The sequence below is a fragment of the Hibiscus syriacus genome, unplaced genomic scaffold (assembly GCF_006381635.1).
Source record: "Hibiscus syriacus cultivar Baekdansim isolate YM2019G1 unplaced genomic scaffold, ASM638163v2 tig00112382_pilon, whole genome shotgun sequence".
Classification (NCBI taxonomy): domain Eukaryota; kingdom Viridiplantae; phylum Streptophyta; class Magnoliopsida; order Malvales; family Malvaceae; genus Hibiscus; species Hibiscus syriacus.
The window spans coordinates 1,294,908-1,315,925 of record NW_024063318.1 but is presented as its reverse complement, the minus strand read 5'-3'; positions in this window follow the sequence as shown (position 1 = coordinate 1,315,925).

Here is a 21,018-nt window from a genome sequence, read left to right as displayed (position 1 = left end):
TTCATTTGTCACTGTCAGTCGTCATATTAATTTGAATTCAAGCTTTGTTAATCTTCTGACCAATTGTTCTTTTAACATCATTGGGAATGATTGGGGTCACCGAGCCTATAAATTTAGAGTCTTAGAAAAGTTACACATTAGGTTTTTGTCATAAAAAAAAATTGGCTTGGGTTAGGCTAAAAATTTAGAGTTTTAGAAAAGTTAGACATTAGGTTTTCTCATTTCATCCCAAGCTCAATTTTTTTAATCTCTAAATATGTCCAATTCTTATCCAATCGAGTTTCAATTCGACCTATAAAACCTCTACATTATATTTAATCAAAAACTCAGGATCAACGGTTGAACGTTGATTTAAAATTCGGATTGTCATATTTTTCCCTTTTGAGTTAATCGATCGACGAAATCGGCCAAGAGGGAGTGAATTGGCAATTAAAATTTTGGTAGAAGCTTTTGCAGAAAATTGAAAGTAATTGCACAGCGATTTAGAGTGGTTCGACTTTCTCAATCAAAGTCTACATCCACTACTTTAGCTATCCACACTAAGGATTTTCCAACAAATTCACTAATTTGTTCTTTCTTTTGAGGCCAAAGAGATAACCTTACAACTCCCTCAAGAATATACCCCAATTCTTGAGAACACTCTTTCTCAAAGAGAAGATTACAAATTTGCAAACTTACAAGGAAATCCTCACAAGATAGATTGTTTGCACAATTCTAGAACAAAGAAAAGAACACTAAAAAATGAATACAATTGAGTACAAATAGTATTCTTGAAAGCAAAATGAATATTGAATGAAAAATAGGCTTGAAATGCTCAAACTTGAGGTTTGATGCTTTCTCTTTGATTCTCTCTTGATTCTTGTTGATTGTTATTGATCAAAGGCTTCTAAGCTTGTTTAAATAATCCTTGAATCACTTCTGAATGTTGGGGATCATTAATGAAGTTATTGGAGCCGTTTAAGTGTGAAAACAATTAATATTTCTGCTTGGAGCGTGGGGGGAATCGGTACCCTCTCATAGGGAATCGATTCCCTAAGTGTAAAATTCAAATATTTCGACCGTTGAACAGGGGGGAATCGATACCCCTTAGGGGAATCGGTTCCCTCCGAGCATTCTGTTTTTCTTGGAGCCAAACCATTCAGGGGGAATCGGTTCCCTCTGAGCAATCTGGAATTTTTGGCTTTGAAATGGTTCGAAATATTTTGTAAAATTGTTTTGAAATTATTTTAAGTTTAAAACTTAATTTTACACTTGAGTAAGGATTAAAAATGACATTTGAAAGATTTGAAGTAATATTTTGATATTCGAATAATTATATCCAATATACTTAGAAAATCTTTTGGAAAATCTTAAAATTCATTTATCTTAATTTGTTATATCAAAATATCAAAATGTTTTCAACAATCTCCCCCTTTTTGATATAACAAAACATTTTAGTAATTTTAAGATTTTGAAATAAAGTTTTGAAATTACTCCCCTTTACTCTAACACTTCTCCCCTTTAAACTTCTCCCCTTTAAAACACTTTAACATTTCTCTCCATTTTTGTTAAATCAAAAAGACTTTTAAAAGATTTTAAACAAGGTTTTGAAATCATTTAGCCAATTGATGATAAATATATATAGCTTAAGCTGCTAAGATCACAATCAAGAGAAACATTAGCCATTAATTCCATAATCAATATTCATAAATAAATATGCAATGGAAATTGGTCTTATATATATAATGATTCAAAAATTGATAAACATTAAACTGAAACATAAAATTCAAATCAAGTATAGGTTCAAACATTCATAAACAACCAAAGTAAAAACAATCCAAAAACATTCAAAATGTTTTAATAATAATGCAAATATCTAAGTTCAATCCCAACAAGCAAAGCAAATATCAAAGTTCAAGCATCCGTAGGAGGATCGGGAGGAGGGAAATGAGCTCGCATAGCTGCTATTTCATGAGTGAGTGCATTAATACGAGCGTTGGTTGCTTCATTGTTTGCACGCATATCCCAGAGAATTTCCAATTGTTGAGCTTCCATAGTCGAGAAATGAGATTCTATGGAAGTGAAGCGAGAATCCAAGGATGCATAACGGAAATCAAATGTCTCCATAAATGATTGAAAATATGGAGGCACTTGATCTTCTTGCTAAGCTTGTTCCTCGTGCTGCTCCGGCTCATCGTCGGCTTCGTCAATAGCTTGCATTAATTGTTCAAGCTCGGGATCGTCGTCAGCTTCTGGTGTAGCTTGTGAAGAACTAGCTCCCGGAGTATCCTCAGAGGATCGAACCCATTCACCAATTTCTTTATTCTTTATCCATCCCGCTCTCGTTAAGGAAAGAAGATTAATTTGATTTTTGAGAGGAAAGACGACATCTAGACCAACTCTAAGCTCGGCTTTAGAAAATAGATTACTCAAAATGCAACCGTAAACTAGAGATGAACATAGTTTCTTATTAGGAACAAGATTTATGGTTTCAACAATTTCAGCAAAAATAATCTGAGGTAGGTTTATTTTAATATTGTTTTGGAAACAATGTAAACCACCAAAGATCCAAGGCTCTAAGAGTTGAGTAACGACCTCCGGATGGTCGAAACCACCAAGAAATCATTAGATGAAGAAGATCTAAGACACTCGCACTATCCCTTCTTTTATAACGAGAACCTAAAATCTATTTTTCATTAGATATACCATCATTATCTAATCCTAATTCATTGTCTATGTAAGCCAAATCAAGATGGAAGAATTGTCCTAGGAGATAGGAACGAACTCCTATGGTTTTGGTTTGAGCTCGATTTTAAATACAAACAACATTAGAATAGAAGATACAAACAAGTTGATGGTAAACTATAGGTTCAAGGTCACAAAGTTTATCAAATTTCCACTCTTGTAAAAGAGGAAGATATCTAAAATTGATATCTATCATAGCTTGAAGAGATGTGATACGTTCTTCTCTAATTTTGTAAGAGTCAAAATACTGATAATACCAAAAACGATGATTTCTAGGATCAGGTTGATTGAAGCACGAGTTTTGGATAGTCATATTAGGATCAATGGGATTAGGAATAGGAATTTCAGGAATAGGAGGAGGATTTGGAGATGGATTTGGTTATTGGTTTGAACGGCTAGATGAAGACCTAGTACGTTTAGAATTTGACATGGTTTAAGAAAATCGGAATATAATGAATAACCTGCAATTATAAAACACATGTATGCAATCTAATCAATCCCAAAACTCAATTGAGTCCTCAATATTTCAAGGTTCTCTAAACCAATCCTAATGGGCAAAGTTTTGAAAAACTATTGAAAAATAAGATTTTGAAAGTCAATATATGTATAGTTTTTTTTATAATAACAACATAATTAAATCAAAACAAAACAATTTGAAAGACTCATTTAAAAAAAACAAATTCGAAAATAAAAAAAATAAATGAAACATTGTGAGATTTTGATGAAATTAGTTGTAAAATCTAGTTTCTAAATACTAAACAATCAATGCCCGATCACTATTTCAATCTAGAACTAATTAAAACTAGTCATATGTTCAAAATTTGATAAAATAGAAGTTTTAGAAAAATATCTTGAAGATTTTCGAATTTGTGAGAATGTGATGATTTTTGCACTAATTTGATGATTCCAACAGGTTTAGGAGATGATATTTGAAGTAATTCCGATAAGAAACATTGTTTTTGAATTGAAGTGATGATTTGGGGAGAGAGAAGAGGAGAACGACGAAGAGGAGAAGAGAGGGTTTGAGAGTAAAGAAAAAGGGTTTTCTGGTGTTTAAAACCAGAACCCGTGGGGGGTATCGATTCCCCTAAGGGGAACTGGTTCCCCTTCAAAGGGGGAATCAGTTCCCCTTCAAGGGGGTATCGATTCCCTATACACCAAAATTGATAAAATCTGATTTTAAACACTCAAAATGCTAAATTAATTTTCTCTAGTGGTATTGGCAACTCATATATTGAAAATTAATCATGTTCAATCAATCAAATTTATCATTAAAATTTATTTGAACATAAAGTTAATTTTCACCAAGAATCATAAACTCCCCCTAACTAAAAGTAATGAATGCAATCAAAAATACTATTATATGCATTTTTCATTCATTCTTAAAAGTGCTAAAATTATTTTAAACACTAAGTGAAGATATGTCAGTTAAACCTAATTCTCTCCTAAGTGTCCAAAAACGTTCCTTTTCTAAAGGTTTTGTAAAGATATCCGCTAATTGATGCAAAGTATCAACAAATTCTAGAACTACATCTTCCTTAGTGACATGGTCTCTAATGAAGTGATGTCTTATTTCAATGTGCTTAGTTCTAGAGTGTTGGATGGGATTTTTAGTGAGACAAATAGCACTAGTATTGTCACACTTGATAGGAATGATATCTACTTCAATTCCATAATCAAAAAGTTGTTGTTTCATCCATAAAACTTGTGCACAACAACTACCAGCTGAAATGTATTCGACTTCAGTGGTAGATAATGCAACACAATTTTGTTTATTTGAAAACCAAGAAATCAACATATTTCCAAGGAATTGGCAAGTACTGGAGGTTCTTTTCCTATCTAATTTGCATCCTCCATAATCCGCATCAGAAAAGGCATGCAAGCTAAAGCTAGAGTCTCTAGGATACCAAAGTTCTAAACTAGGAGTGTCCTTAAGGTATCTAAAGATTCTCTTAACAGCTAGTAAATGTGATTCCTTAGGGCATGATTGAAATCTAGCACATAAGCAAACACTAAACATAATGTCCGGTCTACTTGCAGTTAGATAGAGCAAAGAACCAATCATTGACCTATATAATTTAACATCCACATATTTACCTCCTTCATCCAAGTCAAGCTTTGTAGAAGAGCTCATTGGAGTGTCATGAGGTTTCCCATTTTCCAGTCCAAATTTTTTGAGCATATCTTTGACATATTTAGCTTGATTGATGAAGATGCCATCTTTTCTTTGCTAAATTTGGAGTCCCAAGAAAAATGAGAGCTCCCCCATCATGCTCATCTCGAATTTGCTTTGCATTAGTTTAGAAAATTCTTTGCAAAGAACATCATTAGTAGAACCAAATATTATATCATCAACATAAATTTGAACTACTAATAAATCTTTACCTTTATGCTTTAAAAAACAATGTAGTGTCAACCTTCCCTTTTGAAAAACCTTTTTCAATTAAAAAGTTTGACAATCTTTCATGCTAAGCTCTAGGAGCTTATTTTAAACCATAAAGTGCTTTTGTCAATTTAAAAACATGATCCGGAAATTTTGAATCTTCAAAACCTGGAGGTCGTTCCACATACACTTCTTCTTTAATAAAACCATTTAAAAATGCACTTTTAACATCCATTTGATATAATTTAAATTCATGAAAACATGCAAATGCTAATAACATTCTAATTGCTTCCATCCTAGCCACGGGAGCGTATGTTTCATTATAGTCTATGCCCTCTTCTTGAGTATACCCTTGAGCAATAAGTCTAGCCTTGTTTCTCACTATATTACAACTCTCATCAAGCTTATTCCTAAATACCCATCTAGTACCTACAGTAGATTTATTACTAGACCTTTCAACTAGTGTCCAAACTTTACTTCTCTCAAATTGATTTAACTCTTCTTGCATAGCCATAATCCAATGTTCATCATTTAATGCTTCTTTAATATTCTTAGGCTCTATGCATGAGATAAATGCAACATAATTACAAATATTTCTAAGAGAAGATCGAGTTGTTACCCCTTTGGATGGATCACCTATAATCTCACCATCCTTGACATAGTTGTATTCCCTTGGGTAAGAGACTTCCCTTTCTTCAATGGTTGGATTCTCGAGAGGATCATGAGTTTCCTCATTTTTCATTCCTTCCTTTGATGATGGTTCTCCAACGTCATGTCTAACATCATTTTTATTTATAACACCTACATCATCATTCATACAAGAATCCTTCCTCGGAAGGAGGTTATCATCGAAAACAATATGTATAGACTCTTCTACAACTAAAGTTCTTTTATTAAATACTCGATAAGCTTTAGAATTTAAGGAATAACCCAGAAAAATTCCTTCATCACTTTTAGCATCAAATTTGCCAAGATTGTCTTTACCGTTGTTTAAAACAAAACACTTACATCCAAAAGGATGAAAATAACTAATGTTAGGCTTTTTATTTTTGAAAAGTTCATATGGAGTTTTCTTTAAAATAGGCCTAATCATTAATCGATTTATAACATAACAAGCGGTATTTGTAGCTTTCGCCCAAAAATATTTTGGCAAATTGTTTTCACAAAGCATGATTCTAGCCATTTCTTCTAAAGTTCGTTTTTTCCTCTCAACAACTCCATTTTGTTGAGGGGTTCTAGGTGCTGAAAAATTATGGTTAATACCATTAGAATTACAAAACTCAGTAAATCCAAGATTTTCAAATTCAGTTCCATGATCACTCCTAACACTAGTTATAGAGTAACCTTTTTCGTTTTGGATTACTTTTGAAAATGTGATGAACTTTTCTAATGCTTCATATTTAGTACTTAAAAAAAGAACCCAAGTATATCTAGAATAGTCATCTACCAATACAAAACAATATTGTTTTCCACCCAAGCTTACAGTCCTAATTGGCCCAAAAAGATCTATGTGTATCAATTGTAATACTCTACTAGTTGATACATCATTAATGGATTTAAAAGAAACTCGCTTTTATTTTCCTTTAGCAAAAGCATCACAGATTTTATCATTATCAAATTTCAGTTTAGGCAGCCCTCGAACCAATTCTCCTTGAACTAACCGTTGCAAAACACTCATACTAGTATGTCCTAGTCTCCTATGCCATAACCAACTATCATGATCATCCTTAGCAACTAGGCATAAATTAGTCATTTCTATGGAGTTTAAATGTACCATGTATATGTTTCCTATTCTATGACCAACAAGCATAATTTGATTAGATGCAATGTCAATGACTTTACAACCATTAGTTTCAAATATGGCATTGAATCCCTTATCACATAATTGACTAATACTCAAGAGATTATGCTTTAATCCATTCATATATAACACATTTTTAATTTGTATGGAAGATGTATTACCTATTGTACCTATACCTTCAATGTGACATTTTGAATTATCACCAAAAGTCACTTCTCCTCCATTTTTTGGCTTTAAGCTCTATGAACCGGCTTTTGTGTCTGGTCATGTGTCTTGAGCATCCACTATCAAGGTACCATGAATTTGAATTTGTTTCCCGTGCCTTGTAGCAATGCTCATTTCCCTACAAACATAGATTAATTTTTGATTTTTGGTACTCAAATTCTTTTGGGTCCATATTCATTAGTTTCCAAAATCCTAGTCCCCTTAGGTATCCATTTGTGTAGGATATCCTTATCTTTAGTAGTAATGAGCTCTTTAGGAACCCATATACTTCTAACGATTTTTCCATTAGAGGTTCTTCGGGGACCTCTATGATTGTAGTTTTTAAACCTTTTTCTAACAAAGTTGGATTTTGAATTTTCTCCTTTTTCAAAACATTTTGTTCCAACTTTATCAAAAGAAGCTTTAAGATCATCAATTTTCTTTTGATGATCATCATTGACCTTTGAAAGTAAATTTTGCAAATCCGAATTTTTCTTTTCAAACTCTTCTAGTTTGATTTGCAAATCTTTGATTTTACTTTCAAGATCGTTGTTGGTTTTGGATATGAGTTTATTTTCATTTTTCAATTTTGAAATATCATTTTTATATTTTAAAAACAATTTCTCATAATCCGAAGCCAACCCATTATATTCCTCTAATAGCTCATCATAAGATAAATCATCAAAATCAGATGAGTTAGAGGTTACCTTAAAATCTTCCCCGAATGCCATTAAGCACAAGTTTGCTACTTCTTGTTCCTCTTCATCGGAACCTTCTTCATCGCTCCATGTAGCCACATGAACCTTGTGCTTATTCTTTGATTGACCATTTTTCTTCAATTGTGGGCAATCATATTTGACATGCCCCGGTTTTTTGCATTCATAACAAATGATCGGGTCCTTCTCTTTTGGTTCATTTTTGAGGCCTTCATTTCGTTTGAATTTTCTTTCTCGGTAAGGTCTCATCATTTTTCTGAACCGTTTAGAAAACAATGCCATTTCCTCGTCATTGTCATCTACATCCGAATCACTCTCATCTTTTGTGGATTTGAGAGCAACTCCAATGTTTTTCTTCTTCTCCTTCTCCTTTGGAGTCTCTTTAATCTTATCGAGGTCCACCTCATCTTCAAGCATCATTTCATGAGTGAGGAGAGAATCGATTAGCTATTCAAGAGTTAAGGACTTTAGGTTCTTAGCCTCGATGATTGCCATCTTCTTGGATTTCCATGATTTTGGAAGTGAGTAAACTAACTTCCTTACAAGCTTCTCGTTAGGAATGATCTCTCCATATGATTTGAGACCATTGACAATAGTTGAGAATCTATCCGTCATAGCTTTGATACTTCATTTGGTTTCATCATGAAATTTTCATAGCTATGTGTTAGAAGACTAGTTTTAGATTATTTTATCTCGTCGGTGCCTTCATGAGTGACTTGTAGTTTATCCCATATTTCTTTGGCGGTTGTACAAGATGAAACTCTTCCATATTCATCTGGTCCAAGAGCACAAAATATGATATGGATAGCTTTGGAGTTGAGCTGGAACATTCTTGTCTCTCCTTCACTCCACAATCTTGGATGAGTGAGAGGTTTGATATATTCGTCTTCTACAATATTCCATGCTCCCATGTCACTGGCTTAAATGAAATACATCATTCTATTCTTGCAATAGGCATAGTTAGCTCCATTGAAGAAAAAAGGCTTGTTGACGGGCATCGAATCGAGACTGGCGTCGACGTTTGAAGTGGAGGCCATTGATGACTTTGATTATCGATGTAACTCTTCCCGGATCTACTCAAGAGGTGGTTAAACCTTCAAATGAGTCAAGCTCTTATGCCAATTGTTGAGTTAATCGATCGAGGGAATCGACCAAGAGGGGTTGAATTGGCAATTAAAATTTTGGTAAAAGTTTTTACAGAAAATTGAAAGTAATTGCATAGGGATTTAGAGTGGTTCGACTTTCTCAATCAAAGTCTACATCCACTACCTTAGCTATCCACACTAAGGATTTTCCAACAAATTCACTAATTTTTTCTTTCTTTTGAGGCCAAAGAGATAACCTTACAACTCCCTCAAGAATATACCCCAATTCTTGAGAACACTCTTTCTCAAAGAGAAGATTACAATTTTGCAAACTTACAAGGAAATCCTCACAAGATAGATTGTTTGCACAATTCTAGAACAAAGAAAAGAACACTAAAAAATGAATACAATTGAGTACAAGTAGTGTTCTGTAAAGCAAAATGAATATTGAATGAAAAATAGGCTTGAAATGCTCAAACTTGAGGTTTGATGCTTTCTCTTTGTTTCTCTCTTGATTTTTGTTGATAGTTATTAATCAAAGGCTTCTAAGCTAGTTTAAATACTCCTTGAATCACTTCTGAATGTTGGGGATCATTAATGAAGTTATTGGAGCCGTTTAAGTGTGAAAACAATTAATATTTCTACTTGGAGCGTGGGGGGAATCGGTACCCCCTCATAGGGAATCGGTTCCCTAAGTGTAAAATTCAAATATTTTGATCGTTGAACAGGGGGGAATCGATACCTCTTAGGGGAATTGGTTCCCTTCGAGCATTCTGTTTTTCTCGGAGCCAAACCATTCAGGGAGGAATCGATACCCCTTGGGGGGGAATCGGTTCCCTCTGAGCAATCTGAAATTTTTAGCTTTGAAATGGTTCGAAATATTTTGTAAAATTGTTTTGAAATTATTTTAAGTTTAAAACTTAATTTTACACTTGAATAAGGATTAAAAATGACATTTGAAAGACTTGGAGTAATATTTTTATATTCGAATAATTATATCGAATATACTTAAAAAATCTTTTGGAAAATCTTAAAATTCATTTATCTTAATTTGTTATATCGAAATATCAAAATGTTTTCAACATTCCCTTTAAGAACTAAACAAATAGTATCAAGAATATTCTAATATTTATCACTTGAGTTGTGAGTGTATTTTTTTGAAAAAGGGTACTTTGTATTACAATTAATTACAAAATACACCACCTGAAGGACCTCATTAAAAAACCTTCCTAAATCTAAATGGAGGAAAAAGAGTGAAACTTGAGGTAGCGAGGAACTTATACAATTTAAGCTCTTACATCATACAAGGCATACCCCAGCCCCAACACCAATTCACAACCCAACCCATACTAAAGCCAATACAGACCTTCCAGCTGCTAGTATTTGGAATATAAATAAAAACAGATTCTGGAATAACATAACAACAACACCAGTAGGATACTTTAATACAACACTGAACAACAAGATTCATAATACCTGCTAATTGACAACAACATTACTCTACACATCAACTAAAATTCACTAGAAACAACAACCAATAATAATAGACTTAGGACTCTGTACAAAATCTTGAACGATCGGAATCAACATCGGCCATAAATTGTTCTCCCAAACCCCTATATGAATCATGACAATATTAAAAATTTAATCCACAAAAAAAACTCGCATTAAACCTTGATTTATTTATGCACATCCATATTTTCCAAATCAGACTAGAAAAACCCAATTCCCATAAAGGTCGAACTTTCCTTCTAATTTTTTGATTAAACCATACCTCTAGCAACCCTTTTACCTTCATAGGGAACACTATTTGAACCTTCCACACATTACACCAACATTGCAAAACTTGTCAAACAACATCACAATGATACAAAACATGATTTACTGCTTCCTGTTATCGATTGTAGAAACTACAAAGAGGATGATCATTAGAAAGAACACCTCTCTTTTCCAGCTCTATGATAACCGGCAACCTTTGATGTACTACTTTACACACGAACGCCGAAACTTTAGGATGGGCGAATTTATACCACACTAATTTCCAAATAGGATCTTCCAACTTACCAACACAAGCCAACTTAGAACATTATGATTTAGCATTGTAAGTGCCATCAATTGAACAGTCCATTTTAATCTATCTGCACAAGGAGCTGAACTTACAGCTCTATTCAAAACTTGGATAAAATCACTCCATAGAGCCCTTTCCCAATCAAAAAGAAGTTTTCTTAATTCGATCTTCCATTCCCAAACTCCAAAAACCCAATGACCGAACTCTCTAATCTTTCCGAATTAATTAATTGATATCCCAAATAGTCTAGGGAAAGATGCTTTTAAAGAAACCAGTTCCGTCTAATGATCGAACCAAAATTCGATTTTGGTACCATTTCCCATCACGCAGTTAACTTCAAAAATAAAATCAACCCCGTTTGATACTACCGGATTGATAATATTATGCCAAACCCATGAAGATTTTTACATATTTACAGCTTTAGAAAGAATCGAATTTTGATCATATTTATACTTCCCTACTACTATCTTTCTCCATAAGCTATCACCTTCCTCACTAAAGCACCAAATCTATTTATTAAGCAAAGCACGATTCCTAGAGTTCATAAAAAATACCCAGACCCCCATGCTATTTTGGCCCACAAATATTGTCCAACTTTATCCAATGAATGCCTCTCTCATTCTTAACATTCCAAACAAAATTCATTATACATTTATTAATCCTCCCAGCTATGAACTTAGGAATTGGGAATAGGGACATGTAATACATAGGTAAATTGACCAAAACTGATCTAACCAAAGTAATCCTACCCCCAAGAAAAAGAAGTTTACCTTTCCAGTTATCCAAACGAGAGCTGACTTTGTCCAAGATTGGCTGGCACAATGACTTAGAGTTCTTTTTATGCCCTAGTGGAAGACCCAAATAAGTTGTAGGAAGTTCTGCCTACCCACAGAAAATGGAGTCTGCCCACTACTTTACTCTATTTTCATCCACATTAATACCAAAAATCTTTGTCTTCTTCATATTTAACTTCAAACCAGTAGCCACTTCAAAAAATTTTAGAACACGCTTAAGATTCTTGATCATCATGCCCTTTGTTTCCGAGAATATAAGAAGGTCGTCTGCAAATTGAATGTGGGACACTACTATGCTTCCAACCCCTACTCTAATCCCACTACAAAGACCAACTTCAACCGCTTTCTTTAACAACCCACTGAGAGCCTCTCCCACAATATTAAATAGAAAAGGCGATAATGGACAACCTTGCCTTAGACCCCTCTTAATTGAAAAACTAGAGGAATGACATCCATTAACTAACACATCAATCAAAGTCGAGATATAAATGTTTATCCATTTCCTCCATCTTCTGCCAAAACATATTTTCTTGAGAATAAAATTCAGGAAGTTCCAATCAACAGTATCACATGCTTTGCTAAATTCAACCTTGAATAACGCTGCTTCTTTCTTGCTTTTAAAAACCTCATCGATAACTTCATTCAAAATCAAAATACATTATACAATCTGTTTACCAGCATTAAAAGCAAATTGATTATCTCCAATTACTTCATTAATACAACTAGCCAACCTCTTAGCCAAAACACGAGCAACAATCTTGTACAAACAACCCACCAAGGAGATAGGTTGAAAGTCCTCAAGATAAACTGCCTCAACTTTCTTCGGTATAAGGGCAATAAATGATTTGTTGAAAGAAAAATCTTCTACTCTGCCCCAATAGAAACCGACCATGAATTTCATAACGTCACCTTTAATTACCTTTTAAAATTTCTTTAAAAAATCCTAGCAAAATCCATCTGGGCCTGGTGCTCTAGATTTATCAGACGACTTTATAGTAAACCAAACCTCCTTTTGCGAAAAAGGACTTTCAATAACCTTTCTTGTAGCAGCATTTAACCTCTTGAAAGGGATATCAAAACTCTTCACTGGTAATGTCTTCACATCATTAAACCTATTGAAAACATTTTGATGTTTCGATATAACAAATTAAGTGTTATTGAATTGTAATATTTTATAATCAGTTTTAAAGTATATTCGATTAAATTATTCGAATATCAAAATATTACTCCAAGTTTTTTAAAAGATCAATTTCAATCCTTACTAAAGTGTAAAATTGTGTTTTAAACTTAAAATATTTTTGAAATAATTTTTACAAAGTATTTCGAACCAAAATCGAGCCAAAAATCAAGTTTTATAATGGGATGTATCGATGCACTCCTTGATGTATCGATGCACACCCTAATTCGAATGCTTTTGGTGTACCAATGCACAACCATACATCGATGCACTCTTGATTTTAATGAAACATCGAATGCATTTTATGTACATATGCACAGACCATGCATCGATACACTCCTGGCTCTTTTGAAACATCGAATATAATTAGTGTACCGATGCACTAGGCCAACTAACGGTCGAAATATTTAAATTTTACACAAAGTGTACCGATGCACCATTGAGAGTGTACCGATGCACCCACGCTCCCACCAGATTTTTAAATGATAATTACTAAATAACGGCTCTATTGACTTCACCAATGATCCCCAACGTTCAAAAGTGATTCAAGGTGTATTTAAACAAGCTTAGGAGCCATTGATCAACAACAATTAAGAAGAGAAGTGAGAGAATCAAAGTGAAAGTCTTGAACTTATAGTTTGAGCATTTTCAAGCCTATTTTTCATTCAATATTCATTTTGCTTTCATGAACACCCTTTGTACTCAATTGTATTATTTTTTAGTGTTCTTTATTTGTTCTAGAATTGTGTAAACATATTGCCTTGTGATGTAAGTTTGCGAAATTTGTATTCTTCTCTTTGGGAGAGAGTGTTCTCAAGAATTTGGGGTATAATTCTTGAGGGAGTTGTAAGGTTACTCTTTGTCCTCAAAAGAAAGAACAAATTACTGAATTTGTTGGAAAATACTTAGTGTAGATAGCTAAGGTAGTGGACGTAGACTTTGTTTGAGAAAGTCGAACCACTCTAAATCACTGTGCAATTATTTTCTGCAAAAGCTTCCACCAAAATTTTAATTGCCAATTCACCCCCTCTTGGCTATTTCATCGATCGATTAACTCAACAATTGGTATCATAGCCTCACTCATTTGAAGATTTAACCACCTCTTGAGTCAATTCGGGAAGAGTTATATCGAAATTCAAGTCATCAATGGCATCTACTTCAAACTTCAACTTCAGTCTTGATTCATTTCCTGTCAACAAGCCTCATTTCTTCAATGGAGATAATTATGCTCATTGGAAGAATAGAATGAGGTACTTCATTCAAGCAAGTGACATGAGATCTTGGAATATCATAGAAGATGGATACATCATACCTTCCACTCATTTAAGATTGTGGAGTAAAAGAGAGACAAGAATGTTCCAACTCAACTCAAAGGCTATCCATATTATTTTTTGTGCTCTTGGACCAGATGAATACGAGAGAGTTTCATCTTGTACAACCGCCAAAGAGATATGTGATAAACTACAAGTCACTCACGAAGGTACTAACGAGGTAAAAGAATATAAAATTAGTCTTCTAACTCATAGCTATGAAAATTTCAGGATGAAACCGGATGAAGATATCAAAGCTATGACAAATAGATTTTCCACAATTTTCAATGGTCTCAAATCATACGGAGAGATCATTCCAAACGACAAGCTTGTGAGGAAGTTAGTTTACTCTCTTCCAAAATCTTGGTAATCAAAGAAGATGACGATCATCGAGGCTAAAAACTTGAAATCCTTGACCCTCGATGAGCTAATTGGTTCTCTCCTCACGCATGAAATGATGCTTCAAGATGAGGTAGACCTTAAAAACACGGACGAGACAAAGAAAGATACGGAGAAGAAGAAGAACGTTGAAGTTTCTCTCAAATCCATAAAGGATGAGAGTGATTCTGATGAAGATGACGATAACGAGGAAATGACATTATTTGCCAAGTGCTTCATAAAATTAATGAAGCCCAATAGAAGAAGAAAATTCAAACGAAATGAAGGCTTCAAAAGTGAACCAAAAGAAAAAGACCCTATCATTTGCTATAAATGCAAAAAGTCAGGTCATGTCAAGTACGATTACCCATAATTAAAGAAAAAGGGTCAATCTAAGAAAAAGCACAAGACACACGTGGCTACATGGAGCGATGAAGAAGCTTCCAATGAAGAGGAACAAGAAGTAGCAAACTTGTGCTTGATGGACATCGGAGAAAGTTCTCAGGTAACCTCTAGCTCATTTAATTTCGAAAATTATTCTTTTGATGAGCTGTTAGAGGAATATACTAGGTTGGCTTCGGCTTATAAGAAATTATTTTCAAAATACAAAAATGATATTTCAAAATTGAAAAGCGAAAATTATCTCATATCCAAGACCCACGTTGATCTTGAAAGTAAAATTAAGGATTTACAAATCAAACTAGATGAGTTTGAAAAGAAAAATACTGATTTGCATAATTTACTTTCAAGAGTAAATGATGATCATCAAAAGAAAATTGATGATCTTAAAGCTTCTTTTGATAAAGTTGGAACAAAACGTTTTGAAAATGGAGAAAGTTCAAAATCCAACTTTGTTAGAAAAAGTTTTAAAAACTATAATCATTGAGGTCCCCAAAGAACCTCTAATGGAAAAATCGTTAGAAGGATATGAGTTCTAAAGAAATCATTACTACTAAAGATAAGGATATTGTAACACCCCAACCCGTACCCGACCCGGATACGAGTCTGAGGTGTCACATTGACTTTTCAAACTTTGACTCTTGACAAAATTCAAAGAAAATTTAAAACTTTCATTAAAGTAAAAATGGTTTAATTACATAAATTGACCACAATAACCAAAATCAATCAGAGCATATTTAACTCAACCAATTAGTACATGCCAACTATATTCAAAATAACCTAAGTCATTTAAATCCTCTATTTTCTGATCTGAAATTTTTGTAAGGGAGATGTTGACCTGTCTTGCTCCTCTTAACCTTTCTTCTAGCTTTCCGAAACCTATGTGTGAAACATTCACACGCTAAGTCGATGACTTACTGAGGCATAAATAAACTAATTATAGTATATCATAACTAATTCCTATTATACACATTTCATGTAATCATGATAAACTATAAAATGCTTCCAAACATAAACGAATATATATATACATATTGTTTCACAAGAACACACACATATCATCATGTAATTCTGATAATATATTTCCTAACATAGAGCATATAAAACGTATGTAATACATTTATCCTTATCTCTTTAATAGTCTTATTTTCGTTCTTTATCTTTTAGTCAGATGTCCTTGTACCTATTCTTCTTAACCAAGCTATATACACATCAACATCATATCACATGTATCATTCTCATCATAAAGATTACAAACAAAACACATAATATCATACAAGGTTCTTTTATATCATCTTCTTTATTAGACCATGTACACAAGTGAGAACTATAGATATGTGGGTCTATAGAGGTTGTGCACTAATTCTGTCACCACAGCTCGTATAAATGCACCGAAGTACCACGTAGAATTGCACCTAAGTGCCGCATAAAAATGCACCGAAGTGCCATATAAGATGTCCTTAAGGACCACGTAGAAAATTCCTTTAGATCATATACATATTCCAAGGACCAAGTATGTGTCTCAAAAGACCTCATAGATGTTCCAAAGGATACATATATGTCCCGAAGGACCGTGTAGGCCCTCGACTCTTGGCATGCCAACTATACCCCTAGCTCTCATGACACATAACATGGGCATTATCATTTATGTCATTTCACATATTCACATATTCATATTACCTAGGCACGTAGTCTCATAGTTGTTGCACATAGCTCATTATCACATTTTCATATAATCACATAGTCACATAGTTCACTTACACGTAGATCATTTCCAAATAATTCACCTGTCACATATCTCATGTTCTTGTATTCATATTACATATAATCACATAGATTACTTTCACATCGCATAGTTCGTAGTTATGATTTCATATATTTACCTAATTATCAAGCTAATTCACATATACATGTTCTCATATAATTTCTATCATTTCTCTCACAATCACATTTATTCATGTATAGTATTTCATTTAAACCTTATAGTAATGTCATATACTTATATCACCGAATAACTTCAACTGAATATATCTTTTGTACATTTCAATGCTTAAATCATATAACACATAAGTTTTCCTTATGTCATTTACGCTACTTATTCATATAATCTTATTTTATCTCATAGGTAAATGCTACCTAACTTATCTCATTTTCCATTTATACTAGTTTAATCTATTTATTTAGTTAAAGTTTTACATATCTCCTATACCATAATTCTCTTTAAGTATACTTCTTCTCTATAACACTTATATTATAGTTTGGCATCATCATTTATACTCCATTCCCTTCACTAATATATTATTCTCATATTACTCTATAGTCTAATCTTATTTAACTCATCACCCTTCTCATGTAGTTATATAAATCTATTAAATTGATTCTTATTATTGATCATATTTACTATGTAACATTTATGGTCACCTATCACATAATCTATTTCACATTCCCATGAAATCATATAGATTATTTCTTTTAATTCCTATAACTTATCACACTACATGTATTCACATAAATCATTTAATACATACTATAATATATATCACATATACCCAAATCAAACATATGTATATGATCATACATGCATGCCTTCTAATATAAGAAATAGACTTGTCGCAAGTCTTCTTTCCATTAAACATCATACCTAACTTGTATGCACTCACCTGGCCTCACTAGTCAATTCCAATCTCTTATCTTTCCCCTTGATCGATCTTACTTGTCAATGATTCCGGAACTTGATTAGGATCTGAATCTACATAATTATACATTTTAAGACAATTATTAGATACCTACACCTTGTAATTTGATACTAGCAATTTAAACGAACTTAATAAACCCATATTCACATTTTTCCTTAGGGGTGTATCGATGCACTATAGGTGCACACTCAAACTGCATCGATGCATTCCGGGCATTCGATGTTTCTTCTTTTAAGAGTGCATCGGTACATATTAAATGTGTACCGATGCATCATGCCCAAAAATTTTATTCAAGCCCGAAAATCATCAACTCTACACTCAATTCTTTTATTTTAAACCCTTATCATGTCATTAAACTCAACTACTACTTTATAATCCAACTTATATCCATATAAGCTATATTTATCTTTCATATCTCTTCATGATTCTTAAAATTAAGAATCATTCCCAATTTTCTCATGTTATCCAAACTTTGATTTAACACTTATAACTTATTATTCACACCTATGACAAGTCAAATTCCATCTCTACGTTCATTTATTAACTATTTTTCAGAAATTCACTTTGAAACCCATTTTCTTTAATCTTTCGTAACTCCCTTATGTTTTGATTTTTAAGATAACTTAAGCTTCATTAAGCTTAGTTATTATCTAATGATCAAAACTCAACCTTTAATTCCACAAATAATCAAGAATTCAGAAAAATCACCTTTTCTCTTGAAGCTTACGGCTGGAGAAGAAGAAGAAAGAAAGAAAGCTCTGGAGAATTCTCTCATTTCCCACGTGCTAATTACCCTTTATAAACGGAAATAAAATATTTCATGAGAAATGACCATAATACCCTTATTACTTCAAAGCTTTGTTATTAAATCCAACACAAACACTTTTCATTAAAATCCCTAAACTTTCAATCTTGTTGAGATTGGTCACTAAATTACCAAAAAAAATCCATTTTGGTCATTGACCCGACTTTTGGGATGTTACAAATCTCCCCTCCTTAGGAAAATTTGTCCTCGAATTTTCACTGCATACCTTTATAATATCATGTCTTCTAATATTTTCATGTTGCTTCCCTTTCTTAATCTTTCCTGTTACCACTAGCAAACTTACCTTTTTCCCCAAACTCAAATCTTCATATACATCCACATCTTTATAAGTCCATATAATATCATTTATTATATAGACAGTAACCCTAATCCTTATTCATCAATATTACGAATCAATTGATATTATTCATCATTCTCTATGTGCTTTGCACATAAATCAAGCTTTTGCTCATTTCTTAATCCTTGTCTGAATTACTATACACAAAATCTTTTTATATAACCCTTACATATTTACTCAAAGAATAATCACCCGTTCTTATTCTTCTAATAATTGAAAATCGTATCGTTTCAATATCAAACTTATAACTTATCTCTCAATATACCTCTTGTCATACTTGATCTTTTAAACTATATCTTTGACTTTTTCTTATCCCTTTATTCTTTCATTCCTTCAAAAATCAAAATCTTTTTATACACATATTATATCTTTTCTTTAATGTTCACATACTCTTTTCTTATCATTTATACTCATCTCTGATTACCGATCTTTATCGCATCTTCATAACTTAGATAATCCACTTTACTTATATAGAACTTCATTCTTTACCATTTTTTTCAAAGCCCCCCTTTTTAAAACATACAAATACTTATTTCCTTGCCTACATCATATCTATATGATCAAAACCATATCCAAATCCACATCATACTTGATTAACTTTATATTTTCTTCAAATCTTATAACTGTATTATCCATACTATTACAATTAATCAGTAACAACTTTTAATTTAGGGTATAAGCCCAAATCACACTACTCATATTCATCTTCTCAGTTGAAATCCAATCAGTGCAATTTACTCACTTATCCACCCACACTCTTATTCATATACATTACTATTCTCTTGTCTCTTTCATTACCTTACATTTCTGTGATCAAAATACATAATCATGTCTCAATTCACACCATACTTAGTTAATTTACCCTAACAACATTTTATAATCCTTCAACTTAATACACTTATCATCACATAATTATGTTAGTCACCACTAATTGTTCCAATCTAAAACATAAACCTTCATCGAATCATTCATATATATATTCCTTTCAGTCAAAATTATCTCAGCGGTAGTTTACTTAACTTATCAAATCCATATTTATTCTAATACTTAGTGTAATTTCCATTGTTCCAACTCAACATTCTAACTTCCTTTATTTTATAAACTGATCACTGATGTACCCATTCTTAAACTCTTCTTATCAATCCTTAGCTTTACTCAAACATACAAATCCTCATCTTCTTCACTATGTCACATTATCATGATCAAAATATACAACTGTATCCCGATCCTCCTCGTCTTTGGTTGTCTTATCCTGACAACATCTTAAAATTTTATATTTCTATATATTTTCTATCACATAATCTGGTTAGCCAACATTAACTCTTTCCATCTAAAATACAACCCTTATTCTATCCACATTCTTGTTTATATACGGTACTATTCCTTTATTTCAAACTCATAAACTCTGGATGTATATATCTTATATACTTGTCACTGATGCACTTATTCTCGAACTCTCTACAAATTCTAACCATATCCTTAGATCTTTTGACTTTCTTATGGTGACACTTGTTCACCATATTCTATCTTATCCATGAAATAATAAGAATACTTCATATCACTTTTCCGATTCAAACCTGTGAAAACTTTCTATCACTATTCTAATATGATTTCAACTTTCTGAAATCAGTCTTTGATCTTATGAGGCACTCCTGAGGTGTCCTCTCTTCCTCCTGCTTGGCCAGGGCAGGTGAATTGCTACTACCATCAGGTTCACCCCTTGTTTTCCTTGAAATTCTCATCATCATATTTCTACTATATTAAAATAAACTTATTCTATTAGCAAGACAACATACTCCTTACACTATCAGATCAGAATTTTTTTTCACCATGTGTTGGCATGTACACATTTTATGACACTTGGACTTTGGTTTACGCTGAGAATCGGCTAAACCTTAGCTCTGATACCATTAAATGTAACACCCCCAACCCGTACCCTACTCAGATACGAGTCTGAGGTATCACATTGACTTTTCAAACTTTGACTCTTGACAAAATTCAAAGAAAATTTAAAACTTTCATTAAAGTAAAAACGTTTTAGTTACATAAATTGACCACAATAACCAAAATCAATCAGAGCATATTTAACTCAACCAATTAGTACATGCCAACTATATTCA